The 25,189-nt window shown below is 35.6% G+C and overlaps 1 protein-coding gene across 4 annotated transcripts in view; it reads left to right on the forward strand.

The window, feature by feature from the left end:
* The window catches only part of COL4A6 (collagen type IV alpha 6 chain), a 131,283-nt gene that overhangs the window by 57,797 nt on the left and 48,297 nt on the right, over positions 1-25,189 (forward strand). The gene's annotated exons all lie outside the window — the stretch shown is intronic.

Below are 25,189 nucleotides of genomic sequence, written 5' to 3' on the forward strand. Positions count from 1 at the left end.
AGTTGTACTACCACACAACACAACTGATGCAAATAGGCATATGTGTGAAAGCTTAAAAAATGGAATCCAAGATCCCCAAAAAACCTGGCAGATTTCCAACAAGACCAATTGACATTCTCTCGATTCTGTACACTTTATCAGTCATGTGGTAGGTCATTTTAGCATACCCCTCTTATCACACCCCTCTAAACTCAAAATTATTGAGTGGGGGTTTTATATAATTCTTACCCACGTAAACATTTATTGCAAGTGAGTTCTTCCCATCCTATGGGTGGTTTTACAATACTTATTGTTTCTTCATACTGAGTGGCAAAAAAGATGGCAAGTTTCCCATTGCAGCAAATAAATAAATAAGTAAACTTTTAGAAATTATCCATTTGGTTAAATTTGAAGCTTTTTCGCATGAATTGATATTTTCTCATACAAAAGTTTTTTTTTTATAGTTGCAATATTTTTTATTTTTCAAACCCCAGTTGGCATGCCAGCCAAAAAGGAAAATCTACTCAGTAAAGAGATATCTGGAACATCTGTTCTGTGTCCAATTCTTGTAAATTTGTTGATGGATCAAATTAGGAAAGGCAGCGTGGCAAGTGAATTAATATTATCTTTATTTTTTATGATTGACAAACAATTGTAAAGGGCAGCTTGAGTTCAAATAAGAGCTCCTGCAGCTGCTGCACATAACCTGGACTGATCCACCCTCGCATATTTAGGCCTTGGCATTGCTGTTTCAACTGGCTTTAGGAGTGTTGACATTGAACAAAAAGCTGCTGGTATCCCCTTTGTGGGAATGTCACAAAGATTTAGTCTGTTTTTACAATTCATCTGAGAATCAGAGTCCACCTGCAGCGTGCAAAGCAGGCAAACTGATAACCATATTCATTTTTTCATATTTGCAGGGTCATTATTTATTCCTCTTCTTTCTTTAAACCTAAAAGATTTTTTTTTTCAATTACATTCACAAATCACCAGCAATGTTCTAAACTTTGTATGAGTAGGTTTATTACTTGAAATGTCTTTAATGATCAAAATTAAAGAAACCAAAACAGAAAGTTTTCTCTGAGTTGCTGTCTGTACAATTGTAGATATTGTACTTCCAAAAAAGATTCACTGCCTTACCCCCTCCCCCATCCTAATCTTATTAATGGTAAATGGCTCTTTACCATTTTGAGCTTAAAGATTTACAATTCCATGGACAAAAAAAATGAAAGGAATTTGTTTCATGTTACAAAAGTCCTCATTATCCTCATTACCACTATTATTGTGTGAGGAGGAAATTATTGGTTTGGTTTCAAGATAAATGCAACACAAGTAGCCTAAGAGCAGCAAGAAAATTAGCTACTTTTATATATATATATATATAAAAGTAGGTAATTTGGAAATGAATAGACAGAAAAAAGGATAGATAGATAGATAGATAGATAGATAGATAGATAGATAGCATATTCTTTCACTACATTGTCAGTCTTATCAAAACATATACACTGTATGTTTCAAAACATTTTGTCAGGTATAATGCTCCTACCGGTGCCATTTTGCAGTAACCCAGAGTAGCAGTATGTCAACAGCTCAGCTAGGATTAGGTATGTGTTAACTGACACTAATGCCTATGTTCACCAACCACTAAAGTTTCATGGTTGAACAGTTACATTAAACCCCTTTGTCCTTAAAAATCATAAATAGTACTCGCCATATTACTTTAAAGGTTGGCACGCTAGATATAGTGTTACTATACCAAAACCTTATGAACTTTTTTTAGGAACTGTAGAAGATTACAAAATAAAAGTAACCACATTAAAAGTTAGACTGATTAAAAAGTTGGCTTACGCATTTTACTTTTTGTTTTAAGTTACTTTGTCAGGTATTGTTGAAATGCTCACTGTCTGTGTACAGATGGACTGTGTAACTTTGCTTGGTGAAGCATTTGTTCCACGAATTTTAATTACTTAAAAGCATTGCATATAGCTTTGGCAAGTGTCTAAGTAAAGACAGTGGTTGCACATAATTGGTCCACAATTGTGTTTTTTAAAATGTAAACAAAGGAAATGTTTCAACCTCCTGGGTGGTCTATTACATGAACAGTCCACTGCATAGTTTAAAACAGTATTTAAAGAAAAAAAAAAGTGAAGTGGTTCTTGATGTGCAGTCTGATTAGGAAAAAATGTAAACATGATTAAAAACGTGATAAGTACAGAGGACATGCTTTGACTGCAAAATCTTTAAGATGAAAAATTATAAACAGTTGTATAAGAAAAATACACAAAAATCTGATATATTATGCCTGATTTATTAAATCTCTCCAAGGCTGAAGAAGATACATTACATCAGCGAACCTAGGTGATCCAGCAAACAGCCCTTGAGCCAGTAGCTTCAAAAACAATATAGTAGTCTCTGTCATCTAACTAATAATTCTGGAGGAACTAAATGTAGAACCACGTAGGAAGCTTTTCCACATACTCTATGGTATCTTAAACTGGAATAAATGTAGAAGGTGAATTTATATTGTCAGGTGATAATTTGCAAGAAGGAATATGTACATTTTAATTCCAAAACCTTATTTGTTGCCAATGTAGCAAACTGAGAATTGAAATACATTTAATATCTACAGCTGTGGATAGTTTTACTGTTCTGTATTGAGTTTAATAAAGACCCTTCAACTGACCAAGAAAACATCTCAGCCTTATCTGCATTACAAGAACATTTTTTATTCCAGTTATATTCTCCTTTAGAATTGTGCCATGTAAACATTGTGCAAAAACACAGTGTTCCACGGATAATTTATTGAATTATGAGGTCTGGAATTGCCACAGCTAGTTGTACATTTGTATGAACTTTTAGAGGAGGGGTCAATGTTTTTGTGTTTTACCCTTGTGTGATCTCTCCATCTTCTTATCTCATCCCTAAGGCCTGCAGAGTTGACAAGTAAATAGATTAACAGGGAAAGTGATTGAGATCAATGTAGCTGGAGGAAATATGTTAACCACCTGTACATGTAAAATGCACTCTTGTATGCTGCAGTGAGGTTTGTTTATGTCCAACAAAGTCACCAAAGGTAAATACCCTCAAAATTGCTAGAACAGAGATTGGTATTGAGAGTAATGGCCATGTCATTACAGAGATTGCAGGTTTTATTACATTGACTGTATTATTTGACCAGCCTACGTCTGATAGTGTGCCTAGCCTTCTAGAAACTATTCTCACTAGTCTAACATTGAAGGAACTGTAGTCATTTAGAGCCATTTAGAGTCAAAGTAAAATCTTAGCTTTTTTTGATCATGTGTTTCTGGTGATAGATCAGTAGGTGTAGTGTGATTTCAACCGTGGACTGTAATGTATTCAATCATCTTCACATACGCCTCCCCATATGCCTGCATTGGCCTGTCATTCTACAGTTGGTTGTAAGGATGAATATTGCCAAATAAAAATGAGGATTCATCCAGGTTAAATATTCACTTGGACTTATTGTGTGTATTTGGTAGATATGTTTCAATAGAAATGTTTTCCTCTCCTTAGCAGTGTTTTATAGGTTACCAAATGCTGTTCTGCTGCTATTTCATATATGAAAAAGTAACAGAGGTTTTTCCAATATGGTATTTGCAAATATCAACTGAAAGACATTGTGGATTGTTGGTTTTATTTAAAGTGTTATTCAAATGCAGACCTGTAGATGGTGAAAGGCCTTAATAATTTTAGCAAAATATCTAATGAGCATGTGTTAGTAAATAGGCAGCAAATGATCAACACACTGAGTACTTTTGTTTTTTAAACATGCGCCATAGAATAGGAAAGATGCATCTGAAGTTGTGTTCTGGAAGATCAGCTCCTGCAACAAACCTAAGTAGACAGGTGGACAGCTATTTAAATAGAAAGACAAAGTTTGGTACTATAGACACACAGTGTGCCAATTCTCGTGGATGCATTTAGGTAATTGCTATATTATACAACTGTGACATTTTAATAAAAAGTTCTTTAGTGACAAGGAGAATTGAGTGTCTCTTCTTTCTTTGTTTTTTCATACTGTATCAGAACAAACAGCCCATTTCTTTTAAATACATAGTTAAACTGTACTTGTGCAAGATGTTTTATGTAGTTTTGAGGATATACCCTTGCAAACTGCTCTGGTTTTCTAAACACTTCTCACAAATCATATTTTCTACATATATTATCTTATAATATAATATAATTGTATGAAATTATAAATATTTGCCCTAACATTCATAACAGTTTTGTATGATTATTTACTAAGAGGTCATTTTGTGCTGGCATATATCTTTTAAATAACAGGCCATTGTTTTCTAAGTGTTTGTTTAGCACCATAGAAATCCCCTTTGGTCATATGCATAGTAAAATCATTCTGCTTAACTACACCCAAACCAGACAAGCAGATAGCATCATTCCGTCAGCTGGCAAAAGATCATTTTCCTAGGTTTAATCCAGACATCTAAATATTTAAAAGAAAGGCTCTCTGTCACATAGTCACATTACAGTTGTTGTACTTTAAGTATTTACAGAGCAAATGAGAACGTTCTGGACTGCATTGTGGTGTTAATGGTTAGAGATATGTAAGATGATTATTGGAAATTAGTGTACTTAAAGTGGAACTCACCCTAAATGCAAAAACATTGGAAGCAGGCAGATTGTTTATTGCAGGGACATGCAATAAAAAAATCCTACCTGCCTGTTTGTAATGATTAGGTAAACCTCCCAGCTCTCTTCCAAAGCCAGGCTCTCTTTTGTTTGGTCAGGGAAAAATGACATGGCTCATTTATTTCCAGCAGCCAGCTATGCCATGAACATATAATGAGTGGCACATATGCACCTTTGTGTACATTATAGGGGATATTGTGGACAAGTTTGTTTAGTGGAAGGGACATCACTTCTCCTTTATGTAATACTGAACCTGCCTGCTCACAGTTTTTTTTTAAATAGGTTTAGTTGCACTTTAGGCGTTTATGTGAAGTCTAATTTTTAGTATGTGTAGAATCATCACTTCCTGTTGTAATCTGAATTCTCATTCACTGCCTTATAATAGTCATCACCATAGCTAGCCAGCTGTGGGAGGATCTCCAGTTGTCTATTTGGTTGCCTAAATCATGTCTTTTGGATAGAAAGCCCAATGGATAGGTAAAAAAACTCACACAGCCGGCTGACAACATTTCTGATATTTGCACGGAAGTGGACTAAGCATTGTCAATCTGCTACAGGAGTTGCTGTTACTAACAGAATATCAATGTAAGAAACATTGCAACAGATGATCAAAAATAGTTGCATAAGAAAACTGTATATAATGAGTCAGAATGCCAAAACTTACTAAAAATAGATGAGGGATTTGCATTTACTTAGATGTGATATAGTAAGATATTTCAGATATTTAAAAGTGGCAGGCTTTCTAAAGAGCAGCATATAAATTTGTATTAAATGACGATCAGAAAGTAGTGTTGATTATATGGAAAAAATCTAACACAATCATTGCATGTTCAATGCAGTTTTTGTCTTAATTGATTTATAGGGTCTTTGCATCTTTTACCTAGGATGGCCTTTTTAGCAATGTATAATAAAGTAATTAGTAATGTAGCTATACTTAATATGTTATGTAAACAAAGAGTCCTAAATAAATGTGTAATTTGCATTTTATACCCAGTCATTTATATGTGATTATGTCAAGACATGAACTGCATTCGTCAAACAAGGATCATCTCTGTAGGGTATTGTCACAAGTCTTATCTTGTTAACTCACCTCCTGGCATTTAAACCAGAATTAAATGGATAAACTCTGTAGATACAGCTTACACCACTCATTTACTAATACAGGGTGGTGATTAATGGGCCACACTAAATGACATCTATGTAAAGGGAATTGACAGCTTGGAGCTCAGAATTTCAATTACGATGCATGCTTTAAATACTAACCTCTTTAGCACTGGGCAAGACTATGTCAGCTAATAGGGCCCTTCAGCAAAACTAGGTGTAGTTTTGGTTAAACTTGGGAGTGAATTTACTTGTAACAGTAAGGTTAATTCAATTGTTATGACTTAAATTGTAGAGTTTCAGGACAACATGACTGTCTTTACCTATGCTATCCCCTAAGCAACTTATATCAACATACAGCAGCCATGCAGTGCATCTGGGTATGTGGGAGCATATAACCTCCCACCAAGATTCAGTACTCGGGACTAAGGAGCCAATTGGCAGGTTGTCAGGTAAGATTACTAAGCAGGTTGAAAGTTGAAGGTAGGAATGATCTCCTTTTAACTTTACATAAAAAGTTCCACAAAAGCTGTGGAATGCCATACAGATATTTAACTATTTATTTTGATCTTCCCTGTATATTATTATAGCCTGAAGTAATACCATTTCTGTTTAGATATTAGATCTGAGTATCTTTGTCTAGGTTGTCTCAGACTTACAAGTGTTGTCCGCCTAATTATTAAAAACTTGGATTTAGCAGTGGAATCTCTGAGGTTCATTCCATACCAAATCTCAGCAAATGCGACTTGATAGCAGATGTTAGTGTGACCACTACTACCAGTCTGTTCATAGCCTGTCCAGGCAAGCAGCACAAAATCCACACAAATGCACATATAATGTGACTAATTACCATGTCAGATTAATAAATGTGTCAAACTACAGGAGCTTGGGGATCAGAGAAAAGAGTGAAGGTGTTTTGGGGGAAATTTAGAAGTTACCTACTTAGTGACATAGAGCTAGTTAATGTTTTAGGGGCAACTAGCTGACCAGGCTGTATATTTGTATCCCCTGTTCTTAGGTGTATCACACAGAATTCTGTTTTCCTGAACCATTTCACAACACATTGCTTTTTTTAAAATGTTATACTTAAGTACTTTTTTTAGGAACATTTCTGATGATACAGAGTAAGACAAACCTCTTCAGACAGTTTGATCCTCTACTCAGACATATAACATGTTTTTAGAAAGGAACACACTTCAGTACAAGTGATTTTATGTACCAATTTGCTAATACTACTCAGCACATATCACATTCCTACCATACATTAGTGGTATTTAACACATTGATAGTCTCAATATTGATTTTATCTGAGGAATGAACATTCTGCCTGTAAATGGAATACACTTAAGCATGTCATTGGAATCCAGATGCTTTAGGCAAAGATAAGGAGATTTCTTTTTTCTGTATTCCTCAATAGCTTAGAGCACATTTCTGATCCACTTGGTGTTTGATTTACCTGTAAATATTACTCTTTCCTAGCAAACCTAAGCTGACATGTCCAGGCAACTGCTGTAAAAAGACCCTACATGCTTCTCTGAGGTTAACATAGCAATCCCCATTGACACCATTGTGCTTAGATATTTTAATTCTTTTTTACCCCTTTTTTCAGCAGCTGGATAGTTGGTATTAAAATGGAATGCAAGTAATGTGCAATGTGACATTAATTTTTTGTTGTGGTTATTGTCCATTTATTACTAACATTTTATTGCAGTCTATATGATTCATCTTGTTTTAATAAACTCCAGTGTAACATGTCAACGTACTAAATAAAAATTAGGTTTAGTAGAAAAGGAAATAACACAGATACAGAAGAATTTAGGCTATTTCTTTCATGAATATTGAGCTTGTGTCCCCTGACAGAACCACAATGGGTTCTACAGATTATTCTGATTATTCTAGCAAAGAATAAGTGAAAATGGTGCAAGACTTTTGGCAGTCTGTTCCTTCATGCTGGGTATAGCAATGAGCTGATCAATATCATTTATATTAATGGGATGGGACAGCTATCTAATATCTAGCTGTAGCAGGAATACAAAATATATGTATAATGGAATAAAATAAAAGTTTAGGAAATTGTTTAAAATCCCATAATTTTTGTTGTCATTTTTCTTCCTGTCCTGGAAAGACCAAAGGATATGAAAGGAAATCCATCCTAATTGAGGAGAAATCCTCTTTTTAGTTGTTATCAATATAGGTGCTACCATTAGAAAACAACTCCTTGCTTCCTGGTCAGACGACAACTGTAAAATTTGGAATTTCCAAATACTTTTTTCCCCTATGTCGGTAAGAGAAGGTTATTCTTCCCACTGGGGGAATGATAAAAACCTGACTAAAATTCTAAAAAGAAAGAGTTTTAAATTGGATATACGTAATTCAAATGTAATTTAGAAACAGTTTTTTACAGATTGGTTTCTTTAAACTTTTGCTTGCTTGCATTTGCCATGCAAACTTTGTAACATCAATTGTTGAAAGTAATAAGATCTTCACCTTTTTTTTACTAACCTGGTTATGTAGGCCAGTTCCTTAACAAAAAAAAAAGTTCTTTATTACAGACATGCAGATTCATTTTTTCTGATGGGTGGGTCATTCTCTCTCCATGGGCCTAATTTATCAATGAAATCCGCGCTCGCTGGTTGCACGTACTTTTGCGCTTCCAGCGAGCCGGTTTCCCGCGGTCCGGAGTCGAGTGCGCTCGTACACTCGCCGCCTCACTGCCAGCCAGATTCCTGCCTTGATATTAATGAGCAATAGGGGTTGCGAATCTGCCAATTAAGGTGATTAGATTTCAGCTGCGCGATTAAGGAGGATCTGTTAAGCTATCACTGGTGAGATCATAGCAATTAATTAGCACACACCTGCTCTCTGTTCTGTGCGTATCTACAGTCCATTACAGATCAATTAGAATCTTTAATGCTTCATCTTCTTTTGGGTAAGTAATACTTTTTTAGGTTATATTGTACTCATTCACAAAATAATTAATTTATTGTTACATTTGTTGCACTGTTTTTATACTTTTTGGTTTGCTTTGCAACACTGCAATAGAAAGAATGATTTTTTAGGGGAACAGTGACTTTTAATGCAAGCTCGCCAGTGTAAAGCTGCCGGAGATGCGCGGCTCCGGCCGCGAGCTCATTCAGTTGCTGAATTGCGCGACGGCTTACGATTTTGGATCGCGAATACGAATGCGCGAGCGAGCTTACGATTTTGCTTGATGAATCAGCCTCCATGAGAGGGTGATGAATGTAATACTTCCTACAGACGGCTGCCCTCTGACAGACTGTCATGGTAAGGTTACTTTATTTATGAGGAAAGAGGAGTAGCACACACAGAAGTATGTCTGTTTCTATTTTTACCCACACAGATCATAACTTTTCTCAATAAGCACACTAAAGGTAGATGAAGCTATTACTTATACGCGAATGTCTCCTTTAAAACCAGTATGTTGCCAGTGAGGAGATTGCTAACAACAGACTAATTGTAAGCTTTTTAGAGATTGAAAATATCCTGTGTAAATTCCCTTCATTATTCATCAAGACTTATTGCTTAGACTAAATGCTAAGGGAACATTAGCCATGTGCTGCTATGGCAGATGTTATGAATATACTGTTCACACTGTCATTTTTTTTACTGAGAAGTTAAATGGTATATTCCGGGGCAAAAAAAAAAAAAATCAAGATAATAAAGGGATTACTTGAACTTCCAAGGTCACTGGCTGCCTGGGATTTAAAATTTATAAAGGTGCAAGGACATCGCTAACTTTTCACACAGTACTGTATGCACTATTGGGTTCCCCTCTCAGTGTTTTTATCCATGATTCACAAAAATAATACCCATACTTTAACAAAAGATTTAGTTAGAAAAATGTGTGAATCTTATCTTAAAGTTGTGCAAATCTTGGGGGCAAACATTGACAAATAGACCCCTATGTGAATGTATGTGCATGCTGTATAAAATAACACATCTGTACCCATCCTACTTCAAGATTATTGGCAGTCAGTGGGGAGGTACACCTACTTACCCTTTCAAACCTGTGACATGTTTAAAAATGAGAGATTGTTAGAATGATACTTAGAAATCAACATTTACTTTAAATTATGTTACAAGTAGTAATTAACAAATCACTTACTCTTTGTAGGTAAAAAACACTAGACACATTTTTTTTACTGTCCTTTTAGGAGGATTCATGTGGAACATGCAGAGCAGACAAAATCTAACAACAAGACACCATTGTAAAAAACTTGAGTGCCTTCTTGCAAGATTTCACCAGCTGTGTGTTCTATGTGTCTAGAATCTCACCAGAAAGATAGAGACATCACACTCAGTAATGCAGAAAACAGGAGCAGTTTAATTATAATCCTTTTTTTAGGTATGTGTTTCACATTTTTCATTTCCTGTGATTACTAGAAGGGTTCCCAAAAAGACTGAAAAGTTGCTACTTCCCCCACCTCTTAGATTATGTAAACCTGAGCAAGGTTCTCTGCTCCTCCTGTGTCACTGTCTGTCTCTGTCTTTCATTTGCAACTCCTATTTAATGTACATGGCCACTTAATGTTGACGCTATATAAATCCGGTTTATTATTTTTTTTATTATTATTATTATAATAATAATAATGATAAATTTAGCCCATAAAGGTTAATTTTTCATTTTAGTGGAGAGTTCACTTTAACGGCCATTGTCTTGTAAGCTACCCATTGACATTAATTTTTTGTTACCTAATTTGGCAATGCCTTTCATCTCCAAAAAATGGCATTTCAACCTCAGTAGACATTTTTTAGATTTTCATCTTAAAAGACTACATTTAGCCTCACAATTTGTTTAATTAGGTATAAACCATTGAACAAGTCAGGTACTTTTTATATTAAAATACAGTGAAAACCATGAGCAAAAAATAATAGTGCCTTGACTGGGTTAAACTCATTTCAAAGTCATTCTGCCTGTTCTATGAGCGGATTAACATTTCAGATCTTATGCCACACTAAGGAATCTCCACACTCCACTGTCATCACTCCACTTACCCAGTTTGACTTGGCAAAATATTCTTCCTTTTAAGTAGTTAAACATTTGCTTTATAAACATTTACTTTCAACATTGTCCTGAAACAACTTTTCCCCATGAATTCCTGAAAATTTTGAAAGTGATCTGTGTAACTTCAAAAATGAAGTTTTTTTTTCATGCAGGTGTTTTCTTTGCTAAAATACAAAGAAAAGTGAGTATTTCTTTAAGCAGAATGACCTGTTTGAACATGTATCAATACCTGACTTTTGGCAATTTCTACTCATTGTTTTTTTTTTAGCTTTAGGGGGTCATAAAATTATTCTAGGAATGGTATTTTTGTGGCTGTAGCTGGCTTACGCCAATAGGTTAATAGTAATAATTTTAACAGCTCCATTTATTGTAAATCAGAGACATGCCAACATCATTTATCATGGACCATTTGGTCCAAATACTGTGTGGTTGAAATAAATTAGGTCCAAAGTTAAGCATGTAATAAAACTCTTTCCTCATAAACATGTTTTTATGGCGTCAGTTGTGAAGATGTTAGTTAACTGTCACTGATTTTATTTGACACACCATTGACTTAAAACATTATTGCCTCATATATTTAACCTTTTGTATTTTTACACATGACCTGCTCTAGTTTTTGGATAACTATGCATCTAGGGCCTTAAGCACTTTACATTTTTTTATTGGTCTCTCAGTAAAATTAATTCTATTTCCTGTAAGCCCAAATGTGTGTCATTATCCAATTTACCTATATGAATTTAGAATTCTGGCACCACTGATCTTTTAAAGACATTAGAACATTTTCCTACAAGATTGACTTTTCATGGACCATTGCTATCTATCTACCTTCAAGGGTAATTTTAGGTAGAACCATGGGTAACTGTATTAGAAATATATACTTCTGAGGCAGGACCTGAGAAGTACTAAATTCAAGGATGTTTACTATTATGCAGCAGTCGTTAGTTCAGCAGAATTTCAGATGAGGAAATGATCTTGTTCTCAATTAGTATATAAAGATCACCAAACTCTTGCTACCGGTACATCAGCCAAAAAGCTGATTTCTTGCTACTTAAGATTGTATCAACGTGCTCTATACACCATATCATGAAAAAGTTGCTGTTTAATTGATGTTAAAGCAGAAATAGTGGATTTGTTGTAAATGTCAGAAACGAAAAAATAGGTTTGTTAGAAACACTTATTTTACATAGATGTAGATGTATAAAATAGAGCTACCTCTTTAAACCAGTACGTACAGCATCCTTGTAGGGTTTTATCACAAAAAAATGTTAGGTTTAGGTTTTAGCTTCAGGATATGCATTTCTAATATATATATATATATATGTCAGAAATGACAACTGAACTGCATGTGAAAACCCCAAAAAATTAAAAATAAATGTGAAATTGGAAATTAAAAACCTTTGATGTTCAAGCCTTACCCTGTACAACTACTAATACAAAACCTACCAAAAAACAGAAGTAAGGCTAACACCAGGGAGATGATTAAAATATTTTAATCTGCTTGACATTAGGAGGTGGGAGGTTATGTACTTTTAGAGGAACTGTTTTTTCTAGCATATTTGGACTAGAAGAGAAGTCATATGGCACATGGCAAATCAATATTCAGACTGTGGTTGGAGGCCAGTGATTGCTTACTGAATACAGCATAAGCAAATATGGATTCTGGAACAATCTTTAGAATTGTATGGTGACAGAATAAAGAATTCTAAATCATTCTGAAAGCTTGCGTCTTTAAAGTTGTAAGTTAATTAATAGTATTGAATAAATAAATGGCTAACATAGTTACATAGTAGGTTAGGTTGAAAAAAGACATAAGTCAATTAAGTTCAACCACTAGGGAAATAAACATATCCCAGATGAAAAATCCTTCAGGACATAATTGGTTCAGGGGAAGGCAAAAAACCCTGGTACAATTTGCTTCAAAAGGGAAAAAAATTTATTCCATGATTCCATGAGGCAATCCCTGGATCAACAGTCATTGTTATTTTTACATTTTCACAGACCTAACAGTGAAGAATCCCTTCCTTATTCGGAGCTTAAACATCTTTTCCTCCAGACGCAAAGAGTGCCCTCTTGTTCTTTGTAATGATCTCAAAGTGAATAATTGAGAAGAAAGTTCTCTATATGGACCATTATTATACAGGGTGATCATATCCCCCCTTAAATGTCTCTTCTCAAGGGAGAATAGATTCAGTTCAGCTAATCTCTCCTCATAGCTGAGCTCCTAAATTCCTTTTATTAGTTTAGTTACCCTTCTCTGCACTCTCTCCAATTCCACAATGTCCTTTTTGTGAACTAGTGCCCAAAACTGGACTGCATATTCCAGATGTGGTCTGATCAATGCTTTGTACAGGGGCAGGATTATGTCTCCATCTCTGCAGGCTATTCCTATTTTAATACAAGAGAATACTTTGCTAGCTTTAGATATTGCAGCTTGGCATTGCATGCTGTTATTAAGTCTATGATCTACCAGAACCCCCAGATCCCTTTCCATTTCTGACTCCCCCAAATGTATTCCCCCTAGACAGTATGAAGCATGCATATTGTTAGCTCCCAAGTGCATAACTTTACATTTATCTATATTAAATGTAATTTGCCACTTGTTGCCCAATCAAACATCCAGGTCTGATTGTAGATTATTCCAAACTCTATAATTTATGAAGATGTTAAACAGTAAAGGTCCCAACCCTGAACCCTGAGGTACACCACTAATAACCTTAGACCATTCAGAGTATGAAATATTAATCACTACTCTCTGGATGTGGTCTTTAAGCCAGTTCTCTATCCATTTACAGATTGAATTTTCCAAACCTATTGATCCTAACTTGCATATTAACTGTCTGTGGGGTACAGTGTCAAATGCTTTAGCAAAGTCCAAGTACACTATATCAACTGCTACTCCACTGTTTTACCTGTTTACTTACTTACTTCATACCTCATAAAAAAATTTGTTTGACAACTTCAGTCTTTCTTGAAGACATGCTGACTATCACTTATAATATTATTTTCTAGCAGAAACTCCTCTGTGGTTCCTTAATAAACTCTCTAGGACCTTTCCAACTTTGGACGTTAGACTAACCGTTCTATAGTTACCTAGTAATGACTTTGCTCCCTTTTTGAAGTTATGAACTACGTTGGCCTCACTCCAATTTATTGGTACTCTGGCAGTGACTAAAAAGACTCTAAAAATTAGAAATAATTTCTTTGAAATAACCAAGCTCAGCTCTTTCAGGACACGTGGATGTAATCAATCGGTTCCTGGTGCTTTGTCAACCTTAATTTTTTCCAGCTGTTTCTCAAATATATCAGTTCTGAGCCATTGTGGCTAATTTAAGGCAGTGACATTGCTATTATAAATTTAGACCTGACCTTAAAAAAAGGGTTTAGTAAATCTGCCTTTTCTTTATCCCCAGTTACCAACCCAGTGACATCCTTTAAGGGGCCTACATTCTCAGATCTGATCTTTTTTGCTATTAACATAGTTTAAAAAAAAATTGGGGTTTGCCTTACTTTCCTTTGCAATCTGTCTAACACACTACAATATTCTACTACTAATATAATAATAAAAAAAGACTATAAGATAATGTTGTTTAAATTGGAAACAGTATAGTGCTAGTAAGGAAGAAACTGGATCAGTTAGATGGCTGTTTAATCATATTTAGTTAAATTTTATGTTTGAGAATATGCTGGGTGGGCCAGATTCCTAATAATGTACTGTTTTCCATCTATAAACTATAATGGGAAGAGGTGAACCATCTGTTTAGTATGGTATGGAATTCCTTTAGGCTTATTAGTTGATCACATGCTAGCATGAAAGAAGTGAGTGCTCATCTGTAGATGAGACTTAGTTAAGCATACGTTCTTATTAAAATCAAGACTGTGTCTCCTGGAAATTGTGTGCCTTGCATCAGGACAGATTTGTTTCCCTGTATAATATCTTTCTGCCTGGTTATTTAGCATTGATTTAAACAGATTATGGTAAGAATGTGACAGTTGACATTAAGCAGATACTTTTTTTAGTTCTGCTGCCAATTTCACACTCACAGTACACATAAACTGAATAGAGATATATCTGCTCCAGAGCAATATGGAGAGCGAATAAGTGCAGCATAAACCTCCTGGGCAAGTGGACCAAGTTATGTAAGACTCTTTTTGTCCACCTCTGATTGGTTAATGAGATCTGTGGTTCATGTGGTTTTCCTTTGTTTAGTTTTCTAAATAATAAATGTTTGGACATGGTGGAAATCTGGCAGAATTATTATTTCCCCTATTTTAAGGAGCTCTACAAATGTTGTCTCTCTTGTGGAAAGTAGGAGTTTGGCTGATTTTGCGTGATTCCTAATTTAGGCACAATTACTGACTAAATGAGGTCAAATTTAATAAAACGGTAGAGAATGTTCAAAATCTGTAATGAACATGGAGTTTGTATGTTCTTGTGTGGGTTTCCTCTGGGCACGCCAATTACCTCCCACATCCTAAAAACATGTAGTTTGGTTAACTGGTTTCCCCTCAGAATGAGCTTTAGACTCTATTGTAAAGGCAAAGGATTGTAAGTGCCTTTAGGTGCAGTTAGTAAATGTGGAATATATGTGCTGTATTATATGTTTGTGCTAAATAAGTTAATGAAACTTAGCTATATACTTGCTAGTTAAAGACGCAAAGACTGGAAACACAGCCTAAGAGTTTGCACTTTTTAAAGACAACCCAACAACAGGAATATAATTTCTCTGGCAGCTTTTGTCAAGGTGCAACCGTGCGGTTAGACACTTCCAGAACCATAACAAGCTGCTGATATGCACCCAGGAGTGGCAAACTGTGCCACAGGTTATTGCATTTGCTTATAGTTGCCCTAGCATTTTCAGTGTGGTTCTTCTTCAAGACAAGAAAAAGCTACTTCAAAAGTGACTTTCAGGCTACTGCTTGCAAGCACATGCTCCAAACGGGTTCCTAACCGGTGCAAGTCTGAAAAAGCAGTAAGTATACCCAGTAAATCATTCAGTCTCTTACTTAAAAATAAAACGAAATGTGTATTTACATCACCTACTGTATTGCTGTTATTGGTTGACTGCTAACAGCAGGAGGAATATGTTTTTACCCAACTTCTATCAAAATAAAGCGCACTGTTCCACAAACAACCTGTGAACCTTCGGGGCTCCTCTGTGGCAGCCTGGGTCATGCCCCAAGTATTAGTTTCCCTGTCCAGCAGTAGATCCCACAAATGTTCCTAAAATAAAACTAAAGATAAATTACCAACGTTCCAAGTTTCCCAGAAAAATTTTCATACAGACTCCTTTTATAGATGTGTTTTAATATACAGAAAAGTCCAGCAATGAATGTGTGCCGTCGGCATTTTGGGAGCCACAAAAAACTTGTATGAGAAACATCAAAAATCTGTATTATAGAGAAAATATGATGTGGAGAATTTAGTGGCTGGCCATTTTTAAGGTAGGTTGTGATCATGTATTAATCAGTTTGAGTATAATGCTTTCCTTCTTTAGTGATGCCAGAAAGGCCATATGCTTTCCTTAATCTATCTATACTTTTCCTTCATTCTACATAGGGAATGACAGCCTGGTTTGTTAAAGGTGTAGATTATTTTGGGAATGCTTTTTAACATGCAGGAAATACTTATTTTTAGAGGGTTAAATTGAGTGCCGGGCATTTCTCAGACTGCCAGCAGACATAAATAATTAAAGACCCTCTAATAAGTATTTGCTTGTACAACCAATTCCCATCAAAACAGTGACATATGGTTTATTGTATGACACAAATATTTAAAGACCCCATGTACAGTATATCCTGAGTCAATCCAAATATATGAGGTTTTCTATACATTCACAGAAGTGCAATAAATTCTGTGCACTAAAATATTAACAATCACAGATGGTTACAGAGGCTGTGGATTGTGAGAAGAATTGGGGTTTATGTATTACAGTTAAAACACAATTTATTTATCCGAAGTTTCATGGCCACACACTGACGACAGACCCATCTCCAGATGTCATCATCTGCCTAATACATAAGCTAAACGATGGTTATTATGTTACTAAAAGTCAATAATTGTTAGTTGTCAAAGTTCTTTACATTAAATACAAGATAATAACAACTTTTGTTTGTTAAAATATTTCATAAAACATAAAACAGGGTAGGCAACTGTTAGGGTCCCTGTAAGGATTTTTTTTTCACTGTGGGGAGCTTTTCCCTTCTTACTGTTACACTTTACCTCCTACAAGCCCCATTTTTTACAATGTACTAACATTTGTCAGGAACCTATCTGTATGATTATGTAGGGACTTAGTGTTATTGTAGTTCTTCTTGTCCTCCCAGGTGTCCATCTTCTTTGTGCTTATTTGTTTGTTATCTAATCTGCTGGTCCTTAGGGGCCAGGAAGACACATAAGACCTTCTAGAAGTCAAATACTTCAGATACCTGCCATGTTTGATGCATATTTATTCGTATCATAATTATATACTAGCTTTCAGATTATGATTTTTTGTTATATGAAAAATAGAATTTGACATGACCAGTGTATTCAATAAGCATTACGATTCAAATCCACCTGTAGACCTACTCCTTAGACCTTTTGGTGGAGTGGGTAAAGCCCTAACAACACTTTTCAGATTTTGAGTGAAAGGAGCTCTCATTTTATAATCAGGAACTACCCAGGGATAATTGAAGGTCGTTTTTTGAGGACTGGAGACTCTTACAACAACAAATGACCCCCTTTTGAAGTGTTTTTGTACCAAGGACCAGGTGAAATCTAACATATAAGTAATAGGGCAATTAAAGATTTTGATATGCTATACATATGGTACGTTACACTCAGTGATTTGCTTCTTGCATTGTTTTATTTATCAAACATAATGATACTACATTATTTTATAGTCACTCTTCTATTCATGATTTACATTTGATGGGCAAAGAATCCCAATCCACTGTTGCAATAAAAGTCCCTGCAGCTCTGCAGGGGTTAGCTGTATAATTATTTCATTGACATAGCGTGATGTGACTAGACAAAAAAAAAAGCGAGACGGTAAAGTAGACATTGCAATGTGATGTTTCATGGAATGTTTGAAAATGAGGGTCATTTTTCCCCCTAGATCTGTCATGACCAGTGTCCTCTGAGACTAAACGGCTGTAGCACTGTATTTAGTTTAAAATGTATATTCTCAGTTTAAATATTTATATAACAATTATAGGCTTCAACCTCTACTCTTAATGGCTAATGAGAATGTACTGCATCTGGAATTTGTATTATTAGCTTCATGATGGATAGATCTCCCTATATTATAAGCATCTGGTATACAGAGCACAGTATATCTTTTTTTAAAATTCAAATTTCAATTTTTAAATTAAAATTTAAAAAATCTATGGTATGAAAATAATTCTGTATCACATTGTGCAGTGGTTCAGAATTCCTACATTTGTATGTGTGTACAGCACTCATTTGATTTACTGTCATGCCACACATAAGCAGGCTCAATTTAAACCCAGTGCACATAAATGATGAAGGTGTTTTGTGATTTAATAATGTTCAAGTTCAATTAACTTTGAAGCCAAATTATAGAAAAGAATGGCTGCACTCATAAAAGCATGTCATATGCACTTCAGTTCAAAGCCTTTCACTAGATCATTTTAGAGAAAGTGGAATTCTTGTTAAGATCACTGTACATTAGATCAGAGGGTAGCAGCAAGGAACAAAGCCACAAATTAAGGAAATATAGCTGATGTTTACTATATGGGTCAGTGTATAAAACCTGCCAATGTCAAGTCAATATGAGAATGCCTCCAAAACATACCTTGGTAACCAACCACAACCAATTTGTACATTAGTTACTGTTCACAATACTCGCCTCCCAAGGATCTGTATGGTAAATTTAGCTATACTTTTAACATGTCATGCTCCCCTCCAATTGACCTCCAGAAAAAGCTCTAAAGCTCAGTTCATATAAAACAAATATTAATATTATTATTAATATTATTATTGGTAATAAACCAGTATTTATATAGCTCCAACCTATTACACTGCACTGTACATTAAAAAGGGGTTGCAAATGACAGACAGAAACAGACAGTGACACGGGAGGAGGAGAGGACCCTGCCCTGAAGAGCTTGCAATCTTAGAGCTTGGGAAGCAGCATGCAATAGGAGGGAGAATATGGAATGGTGAGTGAGTAGTGAGGGTTTTAGGAGACAGAAGAAAACGGGTAGGCAAGTTTAAAAAGATGGGTTTTGAATGCTATTTTAAATGTACAGAAAGTGGGAGCAAGCCAAATGGGACGAGGAAGACCATTCCAGAGAGATGGGGCAGCCCTAGAAAAGTCTTGGCGCCATGGATTTGATGAGGTTATGGGAGAGAAAGTCATTAGTAGGGCATTAAAGGAGCGGCCAAGGGTGTATTTTTCTATCAGGACAGAAAGATAGGTGGGACAAGAAGTGTGGAGGGATTTGAAGGCATAGCACAGGAGCTTGAATGCTACCCCTACTTTATGTAAATGTATGCCTCCTATATTGAGCTATTTATTACCACCCATGGCAGTGACCCCTGCAGACCTTTGCTGGGCCAGTCCGATCCTGTACACATGCCACATGATGATCTCCCAGATGCTACTGGAAACTACATTGCATGTCCTAAGTTGGCTATCCCTACATTAGATTAATATGTAAGCCATTTCATAGCTTATTTTATTATTTTTTTTTTTTTTTTTAAGCCCTTAAATATTTAAATATCTTTCCCTACAATAGGTGATAAAAGTAACGTCCTTGATCATTTTATTTTCTTCATGACACAGAGACGATCTGACTGTGTTCTGAGCTAGTTCATGGATATCTAGGGATGGCCTTCCTTAAGTAAATTATTAAAAATCAGTTTTTTTTCCCCAGGATGACATCCAAAGACAATATAAGGATTTTGTAAGAAAACTAAAAAAAGGCAAATTCCATATATCTATTATCAACTAATCCATCTTAAACTTTTTAGCACCTTCCACCAAGGAGAAGATTTCATGAACTTATCTTTTACATATGAGGTGTTAGTGACAAGCTTAGCATTTTAGGGATTACTGGAATGCCAGCAATTAATGGGGGTGGTCCAATGTTAGCTCAGGAGGTAACGTGACAGCTATTTGCTATCTGGCAAATTGGTGATATATCTGAAATGCTTTAAACCGCTTACGTATTTCAAATGCAAATTGCATGTGTTCAACAGCTGTCATATTAAGATCTGCAAGATTTTCTGGTAAATCTATATATTTATTTGGTTTTTGAAGAATTGCGTGAATAGGATTGCTATTTAATAATTTATTTCTGCAACAACCCAACAGTTTTACGGGCCCTACCTCTAGACTTAACATGTATGTAAAGCCAAACCCTTTTTAATATTTTTTTTAATAGAGAAAGGGCATAATATAAAACACATCTGGTTATCCTTATTTTCTTTATGTGCCCTATTAAGGAGATTTCCCTTCACTTCTGGTGAAATAAGAGAAAATGTCTCCTAAGCAAACAAAATTTTGGGGCACAGGTATCCTGATTGGAGGCTTTTCACTCAATTCTTGCTTTGTCACCTATATACTGTCACCTATACCCTCTGATAAAAAATTATCAGAGGGTAAACTCTCTGTGGTATTCAAAGAATAAAAAAATGCCTTTACACTTTAATATGACAAGTATTTAGAATAAACTGTCTCTAAACCTGTGCAATTACATGATAGAGGAATAAAACAGCATACGTAGTGTCATGGATAAATTATTTACAAAATATTATTTGATTGCAGATGGTTCCAGAACCACGCTGGTCTTGGTTATAGGTACCCCAAACGGTGAAGGATGGGAGATAAAATTGTACACCTTTGGCAATTTTTTTAGTTTGCCACAGTTCTTTTTAAAATAAATGGGGATTTTGTAAATAGGGACACTTGTTCCAATGACAAATGTCTAGAAGAGATGTCTTTTCTTGAATTGTACACTATTACCGAATGGTACACAGATTACAAAAAGAAAATTTACAGGAGTACAGTACCTGTTCCATGCTTTTTCTAAAATGAATGATGGAGTATGATTTTTTCTCACTGATGGCAAAACAGTACACAGTCCTTTATTATAAAGTAAAGAGTAGTATTTAGGTCTCGTTCTTTTGTGCCTAATGGCAAATCCGGTCCTGGCTGCACAGCATCATTGTAAGAAAGTGAAATAATTTAAAATGGGAAAGTTAGCAATAATACTCCAACATACCATATGTACTAAGTGAGAATACATGATACTTTCCCTTTAAATAAGAACAGTTTTATTGTACTATAGTTTTTTGGAATTTAAAATATGGAATTCATCAGATTACACTAGGTTTTTGTAGGAAATATTATATGGTTGAACTAATATGAGGATTTTGTCCTATTATCTTTTATCTGGTGTCGGCGCCTTTCTGTATTTCTGACTTGTGTAAGAAGTGTCTGGAGATCGGTGGCTTACTTTGAAGTTTGATGTGTTCATCTGATAGGGAAATACCTTAAAGAAAAGTGAATTGGTGTCACCAATCATAAAGCAGGAGACTGTGCAGGTGTTCTTAATTCTTTGTCACTGCAGCTTCTTCACCAATGACAATGTAAACACTCAGGCAGTGCTTACAGAAAAAGGACCACTCAAGTGGGTTCCGCTCAACATTGGCTTTAAAACATCACCAGTTCGCCACTTGGCACAATTACAAAGTTAACTGCTTTTTCAGTAGCTTTTTTTGTTTTGTAATTTATAGATTCTCTTTAAATATAAAATGGGTATAACTTATATTCCTAAATTGATTGTCAAAATTGATTGTTGCACTCTGTAACCCAAGTTCAAGCTTGATGACAGGTTTTGGTGAACTTGGAGTAGGTAAGTCCAGGCCATCAACTAATCCTTTATCTCCCAACTGTCTTTAATTTGTAGGGACTGCCCCTCATTCTGTGAACAACTAAAAGTGTGATTTTGCATTAAACCTCTCAACTAACCTCTAGATATTCAATTTAACATTGTTTAAGTTTAAAAGTGCCCCTCTTCCCATCTTCATCTTTAAAAGGTATGCAATCCCATGATAGTGCCACCTAACACTACCAATGTGGCCAAAAGCATAGGGTTTTAGATAGTAAGCAGTACTACAGGGAACCTGGAGCAAGAACAAAAAATAGAAAAGTAGGCGTAAACCCAGAAATTTTTATATACAATTTTAAATTCTCTTTTTTCATGAGAAAGTCCTACTGCTTCCTGATACATATTGTGATATAAGAATTGTTAGTCAAAGACCATGTGATTTAGGTTGCCTAGGCCAGGAACTGCACTTCCCAATTGGTGAACAGAAAGTGGTTGTTTTTTTTATGGGTTTGGTGGTGCTGACATTTGCCTGAATATATCACCTAGAACTCTATATACCTCTTCTTCAATAAAAACTAATTTTCTGTCAGCCAGCGCAGCGCAGTGTACAATCTCAGCATGCCATGGGTGTCAGGACAAAATTAACTCCTATGTCTAACATCCCAGTTACCACAGTCATTAGGCAGCATACTGCTCAGTTCAGCATTCAATGTACTTAAACACTAAGGGATCTGTTTATCAAATAATGGATGTGACTTTCACCAAACATTCTTTGAAGGTGAATCAATCACTGTCATTTAAAACACACACACACACCTGGATTTACCTGCAGTGAATGCTTCCAAAAGGTCAGATTCTCTGCTTTATAAATGAGTGCTGAACTGTTCATTCTTAGATTCATACAAATACAATACTATGACCTTGGTAGTGGATGACCCAGGGGCCCATGATTCTTCAAAACCTATTTACAGGCATATGCAATTCGGTCATGTCTATGTTCTCCTAAACACCTAGCTCATACAATTTTTAAGTTCATTTACTCCACTTAGTCCATCTACTCATCACAAATAGGCTCAGAATAGTCTCACTAATGGACTCGGTGTTGCATGGTAGGCTTACATTCATTTAGTCACAAAACTTAAATACGTCTATTTAGAATTTTCCTAAATAATCTGTTAAAACTCAGTCAGCATATTCACCTAACTAAGCTTTAGGAAAAGTGTTCTTTCATTTCATAGGTAGCCTTTATCATCCAGTCCCCCCTAGTGGTTAGCTAGTGGAACTACACATAGGCTCTGCTTTGTGAAACTCAATAGTGAAGAATGAAGTCTTTGCAATGTACTATTATCAAGAATATATTTAAAGTATTAATTTAATTATATTCTGTTTTTTTTTTCATGAAATATTTAGATTTCCATATCTTGACTGTAGAAAGTCAAATAATGTCTCAGACAGCACACTTCCCATTCCATCATGTTGAAGAATCAAACCACTTAGCATGGTGCAATGTCTTAAGCTGTTGAAGAGAAAGTGCAGACATCTGTTGATAATTTCAAGCATTTTAGACTTGTGTCCAGGACAGATGGAATTAGGCTATCATGTACAGATCAGTGACTATCACACCCCTGTGTTTGTGATCTTCTGCAGCACTGCTTCCTTCTGCCTCTCGTCAAGGCCTAATGAACACAAACTGTGACAGGTGAAATCTTCCTCCAGACCTCAGATTCTCCCATACAAAGAGCCACACTTAATCCCTGGCCCTTTGTGCAGATTGGTGATCTGCATGGTCATGAATTCCAGGGATACATTGGCAGGAAACACAAAGCACCATGGGTAGATTCACCAACCCACATAGTCATTTAAGCCTTTGTTGTATTGTTTGGAGAGAGATTTGACAGACAATAGGACCTGTCAATCAAAGATTAAGCAGACTGGAAGTGTAGTTTATACCAACAAATGATTGTGGCCTTTTGGAGTGTTAACACAGCCACGTAATACTGTCCATGGACTTAAACACACAATCTAAGTGATGATAAGCAACATTGGACCTAATCGTTTATTCTGTGCACTTAAGCCAATAGAAATGCATGTAGGTTAATAGTTCACTTCTAGAATAGTCCAGCTATTGACTAAAACCAGTTGTCCCCAGCCCTTTTCCCTCTTACCACAATGACTTCTTGTGAGGAACAGGTGCATCTCTGCAGGGGACCTCATGCTACACTAAATGTAAACTATGAGATAATAAAGGTATTTTTCATGTGTGTTTAAGCTTTTACATACTGTAAGTAGAATACCAAAGTGTGGAAACAGAAAAATCAATGGTCAAGGACATAACAGAAACAAAATGCTTGTCTTCTATAACTGTCAGGTGTTCTCCTTTAAGTAACCTTCTCCTTCCTAATTTTTGTGGTGTTTCTAGTTGTTCCATAAGACCTAGTGTCACCTTACAACTAAAATAGTCTCAAATTCCTGAATTATATATACTTACCTCTCTAACCTTGATGTCCAAGCTTTGCTCCATAATATTTCAGTCACAACAAAATTTCATATTCTAAAATTTTGGTAGGTGTTCTGTGCACAGAAAAACTGTTAAAAACCTTACTAGCCACATCATGTAGAGAATAACAAACTTTTTTTACAGGTACCTTTTTTGCAAGTATGGGGGCATTGGGGCTAAAGTCTAAACAAACTTTAAAAAAAATTTCAATATTTAATATTTTTTTATGCGCTGCTGTTCTTTCATTGTCAAGTCATCACGCGTAGGAGGTAGTATACACATGGCATTTTCATGTAGTGTGGCTCTGGGCAGCTTTCTAATAAAGTATGGAATGCATTCACATGAGCACTGAATGTAGTGTGAATCTAAGCTGCTTTGCCCCCAAGTATGCAGTGCTTTACCATGTTGGGGAGGGACATGCCAAGGAGAGCAGTGTTAATGAATGAACCTCCATCAATAGGTTACAGTTTGTCCCACACACAGGTGGAAGTATCATCATGTGCTTTAATGGCTAGCAATGTAAACAATTTGCACTTTTTTAACATTTTTTTTCATCATCCTTTTCATCCACCTTTATAGACCAGACATTTGGCCTTTCAGCACACTAGTACGCAAACTGTTGTAGTAAATCCTCATGGCACTGTACTGACATGCACATTCCTTTTTATGTATAGTCAGCTCAATTGTAAATCCGCCTAGGTTTTTTCGTTATGGTATTTTTTATATATATTTTTCAGCAACAGCGTACACTGTGAGTGTATGTTTGCCTGTGATATTGACTTTTACCTTTTTACAGTTTGCTTGGCCAATAAAAATTAGCATAGTCTGGTTGATTTCAATTGGAATCAAAACATTTTAGGTAGCTTTAGTAGTGCCACTTGTCTTTTAGTAGTATTAGTTTTGCTTAGACTGGCAGGTAAAATTTGTCCAATCATTTTCCATAGCAATGCCTGTTCCTGGCGATGCACATCTGCCCTACCACTGCTCAATTTCCAGTGAGCTGTAAAACTGACCAGTAGCAGGACATTTTAATAAAAATAATTGGCTGAATGTACTATGGAAGAAGATTACAGACAAGT

This window comes from Pyxicephalus adspersus, chromosome Z (genome assembly GCF_032062135.1).
Source record: "Pyxicephalus adspersus chromosome Z, UCB_Pads_2.0, whole genome shotgun sequence".
Lineage (NCBI taxonomy): Eukaryota > Metazoa > Chordata > Amphibia > Anura > Pyxicephalidae > Pyxicephalus > Pyxicephalus adspersus.